This window comes from Marmota marmota, unplaced genomic scaffold (assembly GCF_001458135.2).
Source record: "Marmota marmota marmota unplaced genomic scaffold, marMar, whole genome shotgun sequence".
Lineage (NCBI taxonomy): Eukaryota > Metazoa > Chordata > Mammalia > Rodentia > Sciuridae > Marmota > Marmota marmota.
This window is the reverse complement of record NW_026000243.1, coordinates 1,491,687-1,508,728: the sequence shown is the minus strand read 5'-3', so window position 1 is coordinate 1,508,728 and position 17,042 is coordinate 1,491,687.

The following is a 17,042-nucleotide window of genomic DNA, read 5'->3' as shown; positions in this document are numbered from 1 at the left end:
CCAATTTGTGTCTTCATACATGTACTTTGGATAATGATGTCTATCATATTCCACCATCCGTGCTAATCCCCTGCCCCCTCCCTCTCCTTCCCACCCCTCTGCCCTATCTAGAATTCATCTATTCCTCCCATGCTCCCCCTCCCTACCCCATATGAGTCAGCCTCCTTATATCAGAAAAAACATTTGGCATTTGTTTTTTTGGGATTGGATAACTTCACTTAGCATTATCTTCTCCAATGCCATCCATTTACCTGCAAATGCCATGATTTTATACTCTTTTATTTCTGAGTAAAATTCCATTGTGTATATATGCCACATTTTTTTTATCCATTCATCCACTGAGGGGCATCTAGGTTGGCTCCACAGTTTAGCTATTGTGAATTGTAGCACTGTGTTCTTTTTAAGAGATCTTTTACTCTCTATCCTGAGGTCAGAAAAAAAGCAAAATGAAGGGGTATGAGTGAGAAAGAAGACAGAGGAGGCAACACAGGAAATTCATGGTAGCCTTAGGTCTGGCTGGATTTTGGTTTTCCTGATCTTTTGTCTCCAACTAGTGGTTACATCATTTCTATCTCTGATTTGGTTAAACTTGATAGAAGCAGGACACTTGACACATGAAGGTGTCAGAATTACAAATATTTTCAATTCAATTAAAAATTAAAAATAAATTTTTAATTTATCAATTTTTATCTTTTTGAGAGTTTTAATAAGATACAATTGATATAGAGTAAGCTGCATATGTTTTAAGCTTTTATTATATACATATTCAAGAAACCATCACCATTGTTTTGTCCCTTTGAGATTTCTCCCTCCTCTTGCTCTTTTCCCCGTACCTCCTTTGTGATCTGCTTTTTTTTATTTTAGAGACTTTTAAGTAAATGGAATCATAAAATATGCATTAATTCTTGTCTAGTATCTATCATTCAGTTTAAATATTTTAAGATTCTTCCATTATGTTACATGTGTTGCTTTTTGTTGCTGTGTAGTAATCCACACTACCATTTGTTTATTCATTTTTCTGACATTTTGGTTGTTTCCAGTTTTTGGTTATTACTTACAAAAATATTATGATTATTCATGTGCAAGTCTTTATATCGACATATCTGACATTTCTCTTGAGTAATACCTAGGAGTGGAATGGTTGGGTTATTTCATTGGTGTAGGCTTAATTTTTAAGAAGTTGTCAAACTGTTTTGCAGAATGGTTGTATCATTTTACATATCTACTAGTATTTTTTGAGATTTTCAGTTCTTGAACATCCTCACCAACACTTGGTATGGCCCACTTTTAAATTAAAAATACTTTAATTTGTACAAAATGATATCTGATTGTATTTTTAATTTGCATTTCAATAGTGACTAATGATGAACATCTTTGCACATGAACATTTGCCATCCATAAATGTTCTTTGGTGAGATATCTATTCAAATTGTTTTCTATTTTTTAAACTAGGCTGTTTATTACTTAATATTGAAGTCTCTAGCTTCTTTATATGTATTGGATTCAAGCCCTTTATCAAATATGTGATTTTAAAAGAGTGCATGGCTTGTCTTTTCATTCTCTTAACAGAAGTTTTTAATGTAGTGAAGTCCAATTTATTAGAATTTTTTCTTTCACGAATTATAGCATTGTCACATCTGGTAACTTTCTACTTAAAATATCACAGATTTTCTCATATTATTTTATTCTACAAGTTTATAGGTTTTTAAACATTTATGTTAACAATAATAATAATAAAATAATAATAATAATAATAATATATTTTTTGAGTAAATGTTTGTATAATGTGAGGTATGGGTCCAAGTTGTTTTTACAGTTTTCTGGGGGGCGGGTTTTGCTTATAGTTTCCCAGTGGTTGTCTTTTTTACCTTTGTTAAAAATCTGTTGATGGAATTTGTGTGTGTTTGTTTATGCTAACTCTATTTTGTTCTTTTTTATCTATTTGTTCTTCTTGATACCAGTACCACACAGTTTGATTACTGTAGCTTTAGAATGATTCTTAAAATAAATTAGTGTATGACCAAGTTGGTTTTATTCCAGGTTTGCAAGGGTGATTTAATGTACAAGAATCAATAAACATAATTAACCACCTAAGTAGAAATAAGTACAAAAACACATAATCATCTTCATAGATACAGGGAAAGCCTTTGACAAAATTCAGCACCTATTCATGGTAAAAACTTTGAAGAAGCTAGGAATAGAAGGAGCTATTTCACCATAAAATCTATATATAACAAACCTAAAGCACAAATCATAGTGAATTGGGAAAAACTGTGTTTCTTTTAAAATTCAGAATAAGTTAAGTATGTCCACTCTCACCACTCCAATTCAATGTAGTACTAGAAATTCTAACCAGAGCAATTAGGCAAGAGAAGGAAATAAAAGGTATCAAAATAGAAAAGCAATCTGTCAAATTGTCACTGTTTGCAGACAGTATGGTCTTATACTTAGAAGATCCCAAAAGCTTTACATGAGGATCAATAGAGCTAATAAATTAAGCAAAGTAACAGGTTGAAAAAACAACATAAAAAATCAGTAGCTTTCCTGTACTCCAATAATGAATTTGCTGAGAAAGATTATCAGAAAAACAACCCCATTCATGATAGACTCAAAAAATATCTAGGAATAAATCTAACCAAGGAGGTGAAAAACTTCTACAATAAAAATATTGAAGTAAGAAATTAAAGAAAACACTAGAAGATGGTATCTTAATCAGCCTTTTCACAGCTGTGACCAAAAGACCTTACAAGAACAATTAGAGGAGTAAAAGTTTATTTGGGGGTTCATGGTTTCAGAGGTCTCAATCCTTAAATGGCTGACTCCATTCCTTGGGGGCCAGAAGTGAGGCAGAACATCATGGCAGAAAAGGAGTGTGGCACAGGACAGTGGCTCAGAACATGATGATCAAGAAGGAGGGAGGAAGGGAGGAATGGATGGAGAGAGAGAGAGAGAGAGAGAGAGAGAGAGAGAGAGAGAGAGAGAAGACACAAGAAAGAAGAGAGGGGAGGGGAGAAGAGAGGAGAGAAAGGGAAAAGACAGAGACTTCTCTCACTTTGGACAAAACATATACTCCAAAGACAAGCCCCTAGGGACATAGTTCCTCCAGCCACACCCTACCTACCTACATTACCATCCAGTTAGTTCCTATCAGGGAATTAATGTACTAATTGGTTAAGACTCTCAAAACCAAAACCAAATCATTTCACCTCTAAACTTTCTTGCATTGTCTCACGCATGAGCTTTTTTGGGACATCTAACACATAAACCATACATTCTTACCCTGGTCCCCAAAAGCTCATGCTCATCTAATAATGCCAAATATAGTTAGTCCATTTTCAAGAGTCCCCAAAGTCTCAACAGTTCCAAGATTGCCCAAAAGTGTAAGTCTAAAGTCTCCACTGAGACTCAAGGCAAATTCCAAGTGTGAGCCCCTGTAAAAATCAAAAGAAAGTTACATATATAAAGGTACAGAATAAACATTCCCATTTTACAAGGGAGAGTTAGGGGCATCAAAAGAAGGGATGAGACCAAAGCAAGACTGAAATCGCAAACAAATCCAGTAGTTCCATGTCTAGCATTTGGAGCACATGGCATCGTGATGTCCTCTTCAAAAGGCTTGTGTAGCTCTGCCCCTTTGGCTTTGCTGATTTTGGCCCACATGACCTCTCTGGAGGCTTGTCTCTGCATAATTCCTACAGATTTCCTTGGCAGAAGGTCCGTGGCACCAGCATTTCTTAAGGTTGGGGGTCTCCAGTGCAACTTTGATTTCCTTCTCATATCTCCATTCATTGCCCCTCTCAGGGGCAGCACACAGGGACCCTGACCCTGCTTCACTTTGCCTGGCTTCCCAGACCTTCCTTTGAAACCTCAGCAGAAGTCTCCATGACTCCCTAACTCCAGCAGTCTGCATTCCTGCAGAACTAGCACTGCATGGTTGACACCAAGGTCTGCCACCTTCTCAAATAGTTGTCAAGCTTCCAGGGACCACAGCTGCAGTAACCTCTAAGTGCCTGGGTGGCTGAGCAAGGTGAAACAACTTCCTTGGCCACCTTGTGAAAAGAGGGTGCCCCACTTCCTTCTCAAAGGAAGTTTTACTTTTATGCCCTTGATCCTGAGTTGGGTGTGGTCTTGCCAATTTCTGAGATGCCCTCAATCCATCTCTATTATTGCCTCTGGGCAAAGTCTTTAGCATTTCTTCAGTGGCTGTAATGTCTTTAACAACCACATATCCCTTTGCCCAAGTTTAATTCACATTTCCTGGTCAAACTGCAAGTTTTTCAAATCTTTCTGCTTTGTTTTTTGTTCCTGATCATCACAATAAATTTGGATAAAAGCTGCCAGCAATACTGATGCCACTGCCTGAATACTATGCTGTCTAGAAATTTCTTCCTCCAGATGAAGTCCATCACATTTAAATTCAGCCTCACAGAAAGTTTTAGAACATGGGCAAATGCAGACAACTCCTTAGCCACATCATAACATGAATAACCTCTAATCTAATTTCCAATAGAATCTTCCTTCTCTGAAATCTCATTAGCCCCATCTTCACTGAAAATAGTCCTATTGGCATTCTGGTCTTCTGAACTACCACCAGAATCACCCATTAAGCTCTGTTAAACAGTCTAAAACTTTTCCAGCTTGCATTGCTAAACTTCCCCAAATTCCTCCCACAAATTCCCAAAAGCTCCCCAAATTTAAACCACATGGTCATGTTAGTCACAGCAACAACTCCACTTTTGGGCATTAATTTGTCTTAGTCAGCTTTTGTGCTGCTATGACCAAAAGATCTTACAAGAACAATTAGAGGAGGAAAAGTTTATTTGGAGGCTCATGGTTTCAGAGGTCTCAGTCCACAGGTGGCTGACTCCATTCCTTGGGACTATGGTTAAGGCAGAATATCATGGCAGAAGAGTGTGGTAGAGGAAAGTGGCTCAGGACATGATGATCAGTAAGGAGGGAAGGAAGGGGAGGGGGAGAGAGAGAGAGAGAGAGAGAGAGAGAGAGAGAGAGAGAGACTCCCCTCACCACAGACAAAATATATATCACAAGGATACACACCCAGTGACCCCCCCCTCCTTCAGCCATGCCCTACCTGCCTACAGTTATCATCCAGTTCATCCCTATAAAGGGATTAATACACTGATTAGGTTAATACTCTCATAACCATTTTATAATCATTTCACCTCTAAACTTTCTTGCATTGTCTTACACATGAACTCTTGGAGGACATATAATATCTAAGCCATAACAGATGGTAAAACCTCCCATGTTCATCAGTAGACAAAAGCAATGTACAGATTCAATGTAATCCTCTTCAAAATACCAATGGCATCCTTCACAGAACTAGAAAATAGATTCCTGAAATTCATTTGGAAGAATAAAAGACCCAAAGTATCCAAAGCAATTCTAAGCCAAAGAAACAATGCTATAGGCATATTACCTGATTTCAAATTATACTACAGAGCTATATTTCTGTGGAATAAATGGACCTAATTATGCTATGTAAATATATGAATATACCTCTGTGAATTTTACTTTTATGTACACTTATAAAGCTTCCCTAAAAGCTATAAATAAATAGAAGGAAGACCAATAGAATAGAAGAAGGGAAACAGGGAGGCAAGAGGGGAGAGAAAGAGAAAATTTCAGGGACTGAAGTGAAGCAGATTATATTTCTTGCGTGTATGGTTATGTCAAAATGAATCTCAATAGTATGTATATCTACAATGAATTAATAAAAGCATTAAAAAAATACATGGGCCAGGCATGGTAGTGCATGCCTATAATCTCAGGACCTCAGGAGGCTGAGTCAGGAGGATAGCAAGCTAAAGGCCAACCTCAGCAATTTAGTGAGGGCCTAAGCACCTTAGCAAGACCCTGTCTCAAAAAAAAAAAAAAAAAAAAAAAAAGGGCTGGGCTGGGTATATATCTCAGTGGTAAAGTGCCTTTGGGTTCAATCTCCAGTCCAACAAATCAAAACAAAAACAACTGTATGGTATCATGGTATTGACATAAAAACATAGACCAATGGAACAGAACAGAATACAAATTGAGAGACAAATCCTCAGTCATTCTATCATTGATAAATTTGCCCAAAACACACACTGAAGAAAAGATAGTCTTTTAAACAAACAATGCCAGGAAAACTAGTTATCCATATGTAGAAGAATGAGATGAGATAATTATCTCTCACTCTGCACAAAAGTCAACTCAAAATTGACCAAATACATAAGAATAAGATGAGGAAACTGCAATTCCTAGAAGAAAATGTGAGTCAACACTACAACATACAAGTGCAGGCAATGATTTGGAAGATGGGGGCTAATTCAAAGAAAAGGAAACGAAATGCTAACGCCTCCAGAAAGCACTCCTACAACTGGTTACCAAGGTTACCAACACCTCCAGGGAATCACTCCTCCAAACACAAGGAGTTGCTAATGAGTTACCGCTGGGCAGCTCTTTTCCTGCCTTTTGGTCACATCTGCAAGATGAGAAAAAAATTGAGATTTCTAAAAATACAAGATACCCCAACTCCCAGTGATACCTGAGTTCTGAGTCCCCTTTTCCTCTCTCAACAAGTTTCTTTCTTTCTATCCCTTAAATAAAACTTACTTTCTACCCTTGACTCAGCATTTCTAGGGTGTTTAATCTTCCACACAGGGGAATGAGGACCCGATTCTTATTTTCAAGACCAGTATCAATACCAAGAATTAATAAATGGGATGACATAAAATTAAAAAGCTTTTGGCAAGCAAACAAAACAAGAACTGAAGAGCAAGAATACAGAATGGGAGAAAATTTTTGCTAACTACTCTTCTGAAAGAGGACTAATAGATTTAATAGATATATTCTAGATAGAATATATAAAGAACTCAAAAAACTTCACCAAAAACTTTTCAAAACACAAAAAACAAACAACCCAATTTATAAATGGGAAAATGAACTAAACAGACACTTCTCAAAAGAAGGAGTACAAGTGAAAGAATTCTGAACATCATTAGCAATTAGGGAAATGAGTTTTTATGTCAGTCCAATTAGAATGGCAGCCATCAAGAATACAAATATTAATAAATGCTGGAGAAGATGTGGAGGAAAAAAACCTCACTTTTTCATTGTTGTTGGGATTGTAAATTAGTACAATTAGGAGGGAAATAAGTATGGAGGTTCCTCAAAAGACTAGTAATGGAACCACCATATGACCCAACTATACCACTTCTTGGTATTTATTCTAAAGAATTAAAGCCAGCATACTATATTGATATATGCATACCCATGTTAACAGCAACACGATTCACACTTGTCTATTAATGGATGAATGGATAAAGAAAATGTGGTATATATATACATACAATGGAGTTAACAATAAAGAACAACAAAATTATGCCATTTTCAGGAAAATGGATGGAACTTGAGAACATTATGTTAAGTGAAATAAGCCAAACTCAGAAAATCAAGGGTTGTATGTTTTTTTCTCATTTGGAAACTAGAGAGGAAAGGAAAAGAAAGGTGGGGGATCTCATGAAAATGGAAGGGAGATCAGTAAAGTAGAGGAATGAGACCAGGAGGAGAGGGGGAATAGGGAAAGGAGAAATAATGGGGAATGATATTGACCAAATTATATGCTATATTATGTGCATGTATGAATATATAAGAATAAAGTCAACCATTATAAATAATTATAATGTACTAATAAAAATATGAAAAAATAATTTAGTATAAGTTTTCCATCTTGATTCAACTTTTAAAAAGTTGTTTTGGTTACTTTAAATCTTTTATATATCCATATTAATTTTATCAAGCTTCTAAATTCCTACAAAAGCAAAACAAACAAAATAACACTGAGGATTTAGAATTACCTTGAGTTCCTTTTGGTGAGAACAGATATTTGTATTTCTTTTAGCAATAAATGGGAATGCCTGCTTTTCAACATTCTCTCTAAAATAGCATATTCTCAAAACTTTCAAATTTTCCAAATTGATAGATGAAAAATAGACACTGGCCATCCTCCGCCTGAAACCTTTCGCTTTTCTATTGGGATTTTGATTTCAGTTTTTTTTGGAGACTATATATCAGGGGCATTAGTTTTTAGTCCGAGGTATAAGTTGCATATATAATTTTCCCCAATATTTGATTTGTCTTTTGACTTTTCTCATGATAAAAAGGTATTTATATATTTTAAATCACAATCATTTATTGTTTTGGGTGTTTTAATCATAGAAATGTTTGATCTCCTCTTAGATTATGAAGTGATTTGTTTTTCCACAATTTTTGTATGATTTCATTTTTTTAAACATGTGGATAGCTGATCTACTTAGAAATTGTACTGGTGTGTGGTGTGAGGAATGAATCCAACTTTATCTTTTTCCATATGGCTATTCAGTTATTCTGTCACCATTTATAAAAAAAAAAGTCTATCTTCCTAATTTTGAGCTCCTGCCTTTATCACATACAAAAATGTCATCAGCAGTTGGGCTATTTCTGTATTTTCCATTCTTTCCCATTGGTCTATCAGTCTATTTGTAAGCTAGTACCATATTGCTTTAACTATAGAAATATCATTTTGTTTTTCTTATCTTGAGGGTAGCTTCCCACATATTCTTCTTTTGGGATTTTGCTTACTATTCATGTTTAACCATAACCTTTATAATTAATCTGTGTAGCTCCAGGAAAAATCCCAAGGGCATATTTTTGCATTGATGCTTTAAAATTTACCTCTTAAATTTACAAATAAACTTAGGGACAATTCACATCTTTGGATCTTGAGGCTTCCAGTCATGAAGTGTGTACATATTTCCATTTTGTTTTCAGGTCTACATCAGTATCTTTTGGGAGTGCTTCATAATTTTCCTCATCTCTTTTGTCATTGGACTTATGCTTGGTAATTTTATTTTGGTGATTATCATGATAATCTTATCTTTCACTCACTGGATCTTGAAATTATTATTTATATATATGAGTTATGTTAATTTTCTACTTTATAATGTAATTTATTATTTGTAGAGATTTTTATTTTAAAAATTTCTTCTTTTTGATTGAAATAATAACTATGCATGTTTATGGGGTACAATGTGATGTTTTATTTTATGTATGCAATGATAATGCTCAAATCAGGGTAATTTACAGACCATCACCCTAAACTTTATCATATCTTTGTGGTGTGTATTCTCAAAATCTGTAGAGATTTTTTCATTGATTCATTCAGGTTTTCCAAATATGTGATGAAGTCTTCCATAAGTAGAAATATTTCTATTTGTTTTCTTCTGATTCTACTGTCTTTTATTTATTTGTAAATTTGTTTTCTAATGCCTTCTAAAGCCTACTGGTTTTTGGGCTGAGATTTAGGTATTTTACTATCTTAAAGAGGTATACATTATTCCCTGATCCAATGGGTATTTTACAACACTTGATGAATTTTGAATTAGTCAAATTCCTTTCATTTTTTTGCATTTCATTTTCTCAAAATTTACCCATAGTTTATAGACCTTTAATCTCCCATCTCCATTGGCTCTTTTACCATATAAATTTTTTTTGATACTCTTTCTCTGGCCTGCCTTTTCTGTACAAACTTAAGAAGAGTGGCCAATGCTTCTTTTGTCTATGGGGTCTTATGACAATTTTTTTGGTATAAAATATATACATATATTTTAGATCCATGTTTCTTTTTGTACTCTAATGTCAGAGTGTAACAATCTTGTCCAGATGCACTTGTATTTCATAATGTGATTTTTTTCCATGTCCTGGAGGGCTTATATCTGATTTTCAGGACATCCTTGAGTTACAGGATCAGTTCCTATTAATGTACCTTGATGTCCATCCTGACATTTAGGCATGAGGCCACCAAGTAGAAAGAGTCACAGCATCTAACCTGAATTGACTGACTAATTTTTAATTAAATTTTCATTTTTATATAATTGCAGATTCACATGTAGTTCTAAGAAAAAAAAAATATAAAGATCTCATGTGCTCTTTGCCTAGCTTCTCCCAATGATAACATCTTACAAAACTGCAGTACAGTGTTACAACTAGAATATTGTTATTGATACAGTCAAGGCATAACTCTTTCATGGACACAAGACTCCCTAATGTTTCCTATTGCTTTTTATAGCCACATCTTCCTTCTCCAAAAAGGAACAAATTATTAACATATATAATTTGGGTACATCTCAAGAGAATTACACTGCATGAAAAAAAGACAGTCCCATAGATTAAATACTGTATGATTCCATGACATAAAATTCTTGGGATGAGAAAATGATAGAATTAAAGAACAGACTAGTGGTTGTTTGACCTGAACTTGATGGTGTTATGCCCACTCCTCTTTTTAAACAGTAATTACATTTCATTTTTATGGGAAGAAATATGTAGCATTATTTAAGAAGGTAAATTCAAGAAAATATTGCACCATCATTTAGTTAACACCATGTCTTGGAGGGAACTTTTTATAGCAACTGGGTATAATTTAATTTTCATATTCTTTTTCAAATGCTGAAATCAAAGAATTATGGAATAATTATTGAATCAAATATGAATCATTCATACAGTGAACTTCTCTCTTAGCCAAAATAATAGAGAAAAAGTACTGATTCTTGCCTCTAAAAGTGAGGTATCTTTAGAAAAATGTCACTATGGTTATGTGTGATTCTTCCCTGCTGTCTTTACACAGCATATTACTGCTTCCATAGAGCCAATGGTAAGATGACATTTATTTCCCTTTCTCTTTGTAGCTCTCCTTCATGCATAGATTTCAGTCCCTGTTGGGGCAGTTTCCATTGTTATTTGATAACAAGGAATCTTTGGAAGCTGTGAAAATTTCTAGAAATTTTTCTGAAGTGATTTTAATTAAAAATTGTTTTACATTTTCATGTCCAGTTTAATTTTTTAATGCATTATAGTTATAGGTAATATTAAGGTTCATTTTGACATAATTATACACTGATAGAATATAATTTGCTTCCTTTCAGCCCACATATTGTATTGAGTATTTGTCATTTTTTGCAGATAGCCAGTGGAAAGAGTGGCTTCTACTCATACTCCTGGGATAAACAAACTTTTGGGGAAGAAGTAAAAAAATTGTGCTGTATTTGTGAAAAATATATTTTGATGTTTATTACAGAAACTACTTTAGGAGAGAATCAAGGAAGTTTCTTGTTTCCATTCAGATCTCCAATCTATACAAATGTAAAGGAAACTTCCTTTTAAATATTGTCTCATTGCCTTGGAGCCATGGATGGATGATGTTTCCTTTCTTTAATATGAGATGGAAAAGTGGCTGGTACAGATTTAATTTGAAGTCAGGTTTCTCATCAAAATCTTCTTTATCAGACTTATTTCCACTATTCTTCCCTCCATCCTCTGTTTTCTCTCTCCTCAGGAAAATACCAAAGCCATTCTTTTCCTTTGAATCAGGTAAATGCACGGAACGTTGTTCACTTCTGAGACAAGAGGCTACACCAGTGTTTTTCAAATTTAAGTATGTACTTATCCATGGGGGATACATTCTAATACTGTTCTCCCCTATCTATAAAAACCTGTGAAAAAGATTTATAAGTTAAACATAATAAGAGGTTAACATAACAATAATAATACAGAACAATTATGCCAATACACAGTTCTCCCTTAGTATCTGGGGGATTGATTCCAGGACCCTTTGTGGATATCAAAATCTATGGATGCTCAAAACTTATCTAAAATGTCATAGTATTTTTAAAAATCTATGCAAACCCCATGTACTTTAAATAATTTCCGGATCACTTATAATACCTAATACAACACGAATGCTAGGTAAATAGTTGTTATACTGTACTGTTTAGGGAATAATGATGAGGAAAAAAAACTATGTATTCAGTGTTTTTTTTCAAATATTTTTGATCTGCAGTTGGTTGAATCTGCATAAATGGAACCCACAGATATGAAAAGATGATGATTTTATGCATGTTCACCTTTGTAATTAATTTTCCATTTAATGTTTTCAGACAGTGGTTGACCAAGGAGAACTGAAATGACAGAAGTGAAACTGTAGGTTGTGTGTGTGTGTGTGTGTGTGTGTGTGTGTGTACCATATCTGATTCTCTTGGACAGCTTGCTGAAATGCATATTCTGGGTCCTATACATAGAGTTTGTGATTTGGTAGGCCTGGGGTGGAACTCAAGAATTTTTCTTCCCAAGAAATTCTCCAATGATGCTTCTGCTGTTGTTCTGGAAACAAGCTTCCAGGTGCTGCTGGTTAACACCACTCGGTTCTCCAGCCAACTGGTAGCCATGCTGCACCCAACAGCTAGTTCTCTGCATTTTTTTCCCCTGTGAGTTGGAGATATACTGATATTTAAAATATACTTTGTCTTTGATAGTTTTCATGATACATTCTAGATTCTAAACATTCTTTTTCTAAAAAGTAATGATTTAAATTTTGTCTACAATTATTCTCTCCTTTCCTCCAGATGCATTATTTTCCCACACTCTTCATTTGGTTTCCTTACCCTTGTGGAGGGATTGCGGGTTGAGAACTGAGTTCATCAGAAAATGCTCAGATAAAGATTCATGTAAAAGTGATTTTTCTGGAGGCTTTCTATGCAAATCCAGAAGGGAAATACAGAATAGAGACCAAGGATGACTGAGAAAGCATACAATATCAAGTCATTCTGGATAATGGGTACTTTAGTTCAAGAATGCATGGAGTCTGAAGAAATTGTGTGACAAGACTTAGAAGTGACTTCAGCAGCAATCAAGCATCTGGAGTGTTTACACCCTACCCATGTAAGTTAGGGATGTAGGAATGCTCCACATAGGTGCAAACTTCCAGGTTCTCTGGGCTTTCCTGAGCAGGAAACATGCTGTGACATCTTGATTGGATATTTCTAACTAATAGAAGTAGATGCTGACCGTTGGGAGTTTGTGAACACTTGACTTGAATCTTGGGTGCAACAGAATGAGAATGGGATCTGACAGCGTGTGGGTGGAACACTGGTGAGTATCTGGTTCACTTCTAACTGGCAGAGGTATTTCTGTAACTGATGAGACATTAAGGAGAGAAGCATTGCATCTGAATTGGTCATTTATCATTTGTTTCATGAGCTTTCCTCCTTCTGGATATATTTCCTGCTCTTTTTATATGATCATAAGTGAAGTTCATAACAGCATATTTGTCTTTATCCTGATGCTTTATATATTGAGTGAAATTTTGTTTTTGCTAATTGTGAATTAATTACTTGCCCTTGGAATGCAAAGCAATAGATTTGTTCTGCTCTTAGTGGAGTCTTGGCTCCCTCTGTCTTTGCTCTTCCCAGATACGGAGATCTGGAAATATTGACTCTGCTCCACTTACTCTGACCTTATTCCATTTCTGACAAGAACTGGAAATTTTCAACAGAACCCAGCTCCTGGGATAGGGTGCTCCTGTACCTAGGTGTCCTGTCTCTTATGCCTGAGATATTTGGGTGGCTCACATTTCACTCCTGCTATTCATTTGGGTTTGTAGGGTGTGTTCCTGACTATGCTGTTATCCTCGGGTTTGGTGTACAGATCGATCCGCTGCACTTGTCCTCTTGCTCTGTTCCCCTGAGTCTGACTCTCATGAGATGCATTATCAGACTCTCTTACCTTCTGCCTAAGCAAGAAATGTGGGGAAAGAAATGAGCAAGGTAGCATGTTATTGCTCTAGACTGTCCCTTGATAGTGCGGTGGGCTGTGTTCATCCACCTGGAGCCTCCCCACCCAGCTCTCTAGCTCCTTGTCCACTTCAGCCTACATGGTAATGGTGCCTCTTTGACTTGACCTGTGCAACCTCTAATGATTTTTCTATATCCTATACACACTTTGGAAATAGTTCCTGTTCTCTTTGCCCAAACAAACCATATGGGTTTATTCTTTTCTCAATATCACATGCACCAGAGGGTCTAGCTCGTAGGCAGTAAATTCACTTTTTTTTTTTTAACAGCGTGTCTGGTCATCTCTCTGTTCCTTTTTCCTCATACAAATGAATAATGGCAGAATAGAGTGCCCTTGACTTCTCTGAGTTCAGGAATGTTGTTGCAAGAAGGAAAATTCTGGTGAATAATTCCAGAACAAAGTCTACTCTTTTTATTCCTAAAGTTCCATATGGTGTGGGAAAGCAGGCATCTATACAGATCACATTTTGTTTTGTTACCCAGAGATTTCATAGAATGACGTGGGACACTGGAAGCAGGGCAGGTCAATGAGCAGTACAAGGGAAATATAGCCTGAAGGGAAATAGTGTTGGGGAGATTGATCTGTTCATGTTTCTTACTTACTTTTTCAAGATAATTTTAAAGAATAAGCATTTAAGCACTGAAACCATCCTGAGCTATATTTATAGAACTTTGGAAATAAGAATTTAGCATGCAACTATGTGCTTATGTGAGATAAGCAAAGTTTTGTTTTTTTTTAAACAAGAGAAAATTTGGTTTGGGAAAAATGTTTCTCTTTCTTTCTAAGTGGGCCTTTCCTCCTAAGTGAACACTTAACTACTTAACTTCCATGCTCTAGTAGAGGGAGAATGGGAGGTCTCCCTTCTCTTTATCCATCTATTTGGTCTCCTTCTTCAGGTAGAGAAGTAGAAGAACCAAATGGCCCAGTGTCACTGGGCTACTCTTGGTAGAACTGAACTGTCCACTGGTCCAGCATTGGTGTCCTCTTTCAGGTAATTATTCTCCCTGGGTAGAGAAAAACTGATATCCATTTCTCCTTGTGCCAGTACTCATTTGATTTGTCTGGGGGAAGAGGGAATTAGAAAAATGTTTTATGGCTGCAGATCTAAGCTGTGTCTTCCAGACAACTATCAGTATTGAAGTTTATGTTTTATTGTTCTTCTTGGAGGATCCTGAATTTTATTTCTTAATTAATTATTTACTGAATGTGCAAAGAGTAGGAGGAGCAATCACCAGCTTTTACAATCTCAACAATTTCCTTTTCTCTTCACAGGCCCAGTGAGTCAGCCTATAATATCACTTGCCTTTGCCCAAATATGCAGGGCTTTACTGGATTTCCAGAATTTTATTTTGTTTTGTGTTTTTGAGCTCTTGAATGTCCTCCTCCACACTGTGCTATTAACCCACTTATTATTTATGACACATAGCAATTTGTTCTTAGAATGTCATAAACCTCACAATATAATATAGTGATATGTAATATCACCATTCTGTAATATGAAATATTATTTTCTTGGAAATAATATAATAGTAATATATAAAGGGATATGTTTTCTTGGTGCAAATTTAAAGTAAAAACATTATAGATATGACTAATAACCTGTTATAAAAACAAAACTATGCCATAGAATAAAACACAGAATTATTTTATATAAAAAAGTCTGTAATTGGACAATTAACAACTTCAGGAATTTACTAATAACTTCATAAACTGAATATCTAAGGACACTCAATAGACAATGAGGTACAATTGACCTATGAAAAATAGACTTCTAACATGGTATCGATCATCTAAAATATAAATGTTTATTTTCTGTTAAACAAACATTTGGCTAACAATAACATCATCAACTTTAATAAACATTAAAAAGAATTCCAAGATACACTGATAGCCTTAATTATTTTATAAATCATCCCAGAAAGTTTGAAGTGATCACATATTCAGTAGATATTTATACATATTCAGTAGGTATTCAATAGATATATACAGTATATAAACTATGTTAATATTTATTATATTACCATTCGAATCTGGCTTATAATTTTATGAAATAACTATCATCACAAGCTGGCAGGAACAAATAAAGTTTTGTATATTTGTCTAGTGAAATAACACACAGGGAAATCTACAAAGCCTACTACATACCACATGGATGTATAATATATGGCTGACATTATGATGATCAAAATAAACCAGATAATAAAACACTTAAAGTTCAAGAACAGGCAAAATTAACCTATAAATGTAGAATACAGAATGAGGTAAATTCTTGGGAGGCTGGTGGTACTATTGAAAGGAGAGGAGTATGAGGGAACTTCTGAGGTGTTGGAAATGTTCTGCATCTTGATCTAAGTAGTAATTAGTAGTGATTATATATTGTGTTGAATTCTGAAGATTTTGGCCCTTTATGCAGGGTGGAAGGCAGAAATGTAAGGATGTTATAAATGGGTTATGGATCAATGCTCTAGCAGATGACACCCTGGCATAATTTTTTTTTTGCCAGGTTGCATAGTTAAAGAAAAGAAAAAAATAATTACCAGAAGATGCTGAAGAGTGAACAGAAGCATACAGATTCTAGTAGGAATCAGCACCCACTAAGATGAGGGGAGACATGCAGCAGTAACAAGCGAGTTCCCCATGTTGTTGCTTTCCCCCCAGCACCAACAACAGTATATATTGTGCTCATATAGAAAAACATTCTCTCTGGTCTGGGGAGCCAGAAAAGTGAAGTCAAGAAATCATCAATACTGAGGAGAATCAGGTAAGTTCTGAAAACAAATGAATCACAGAGGAGATCTCTAGACAAGATGTAGCCACATCTCTGATGCCTAAATCATGCATATGCAGAAAAGACTCAGAGTGGCTCAGACACACATAAAACATGTGAACTATGTCATAGATGCTGCCCAAGAATTTACAGTTTTCAGTTCAAGCCCAACCAAAAATAAATAAAGAAAAAAAGAAAGAAAGAAAAGCCTGATAAAAGAAGGAAAACAAAACTGTGGAGAAAAACAATGGAATCTAGAATCTCCACTTAATAATCTCGGTGTCCAGGGTACAATCCCAAATTACCTAACATTCAAACAACTAAGAAAATGGAAGACTTGCTCAACAAGAAAATCAGCTGCATTGGATCACAAGATGAACCAGATGCTAGAACTAACAGGTAAGAATTTTGAATGAGTTGTTAGACCACCACAATAAGGTAAAGCAAAAGGTGTTTTAAATAAATAAAAATCTCAGGTAAGGAAAGATACATCTCAACATCTGGGAAAAAAAAGCATTGCAAAAAAAGAAGCTTTAGAATGGAAAATACAGGTTTTAAAGTGGATGTATTCAGTAGCCAAAGGGGTATGACAGAAGAAAGAGCAAGTAAA